Below are 1,913 nucleotides of genomic sequence, written 5' to 3' on the forward strand. Positions count from 1 at the left end.
AATGTCAACTTTTTCTGCCCGACATATCTTTAGCTCTTGGATAGCACAAGCTACTCATAACTGTGCTGAACCCCATTTATTCTTAAATTTTCCTTTCCTTTTCATTCTCCGGCTTAAAATGCAGTTATTTTTTTACCGAGATGTTAGGCCAGTATTTCACGTACATTCAACGGTATTATTCTCTTCCTTACCTGGAAGCAAAGTGTCTATGATACCAGTTACTTCTGCTGCACTGATAGTTTTTTCTCACAAGCCATACCATATTCTTTTTCAGTTTTAGACTTGCTCACTGAAGTTCCTTTCACAAAAATAGTTTCTTCTTTTTTCATATGAGTACAGTAATCACAGTTCTTTGACTTATGTTTCATTTTTACCCTTTTCCCGTCTGCATTTACATACCTGCAAGCTCTTCTCAGAAAAAGAAACGATACCAGAAACAGGTAGCAAGTATTTTAGTAGAGGCAGCATGACTGAAACAGGCTAACCATTAAGCACATCCATGCAACTAAATATTGATTAGTTATCAATTTCTTGGCTGCTCCAGAGACTGCAAACGTTTGTTTTCTAGCAACTTCAGACTCATCAATATGGTCTGTAGCACTGTCCTGTTTACCTGTTTTTATTGCATTCGGGCTTTCTGAAGAGTCATGATTGTTTAATCGTTTCAACTTTCAGCTCTTTTGCTGAAGTGGAATACATCACCTCAACATTATCTTCATTGCCTTCAGATTCATCAGAATCCTCCTCCTCGGCTTCTTTAAGCCACTTAATGAAAGGCTCTGCTTTAATACGGGCCTCTTTGGCAAGCTCTTTTGAAATATACTTTTTAGATACCTTTTCCATCTAACTGAAGATCACATCCTCGTCTAGAAGGTCTGCATAATACATTGCATTCAGAATATGTGGAACTTTGGGAAGCAGTTGAGCTGGATGCATACTAAGCACACATTCAAAACCATGAAGTAAATAATGTTGAGCTTTTCTGTTGTTGTGGCAGAAACGCAAGAAATGTCGTCTGTATGTCTTAATCTGATCCCGAATGTTCTCATCAAGCATCACCTCTGACAAAACCAGTGGTCCCATAGCCTTAACATCCAGTCTTTCAGCTTCTGCCAAATTTTTTTTATCTGAAGAGGTTATAACACCCTCCTCCTTTTTCCTCTTAACAAATTCAAAGAGAATATTAACTCTGTGTTCCACTATTTTCTCCAAGTCTTTGCTAAGGTTTAAGTTCTTTGCGTGGTCACTAATTTCTTCCATTCTTCAAATTTGAGCCTTTTTTGTTGTTTCTTCAGCCCAGTCTTCATCATCGTCATCTCTATCCACAGCATCTGGAGCATCAATCTCATCACAGCTGGTCGTCTCAGTGTTGCCAGAAACAGATCCATTTTCTTTGTCTCTGCCCTTTTTGTTTTTCTTATCCTTGTTTTTCTTTGCTGAACCAGTATCACTGCTTTCTGGTAGGTTTTTAAGAATGAACGTACAGAGTTTGGTATCCAGCATGCCTCTGTATCCACAAGCTTTACAAGAGTTACCGATGGTTTGCTTTTTAACATTAACATGCAGGTCAGTTTCAGGATTTTCACACTCAGGACATAGAACACATTTTTTAATGAATCCATCCAACATGCTTTGCAACTTATTTGCCTCATGAGATCCATTGACAATGTAATGATCATTCTTGGTGTCAAACTGCTTCTGCCCTATTCTCTACAAATGGTCTAAGATGCCTGAGTAGGTACCTCTGTGTTTTTCTTAATTTCACCTTATCTCATAGCCTCAGTATTACCATGTAGGCTTTGTTTCTTTGAGAACTTGGCTATGAGTTCTGTGGTCAGTCTTTGGATTTTTCTCTCAGCAGTTCATTCATCTACTTTGCATGACAGCTTTCTTTTATCTTCCTGCAGCACACT

The 1,913-nt window shown here is 38.3% G+C and overlaps 1 pseudogene; it reads right to left on the reverse strand.

Moving 5' to 3' along the window:
- Positions 1-645: 645 nt before the first annotated feature.
- Positions 646-1,629, reverse strand: LOC122797755 (annotated as a pseudogene).
- Between the last annotated feature and the right edge of the window lie 284 nt (positions 1,630-1,913).

This window comes from Protopterus annectens, chromosome 3.part1 (assembly GCF_019279795.1).
Source record: "Protopterus annectens isolate FY-2018-M chromosome 3.part1, PAN1.0, whole genome shotgun sequence".
Lineage (NCBI taxonomy): Eukaryota > Metazoa > Chordata > Ceratodontiformes > Protopteridae > Protopterus > Protopterus annectens.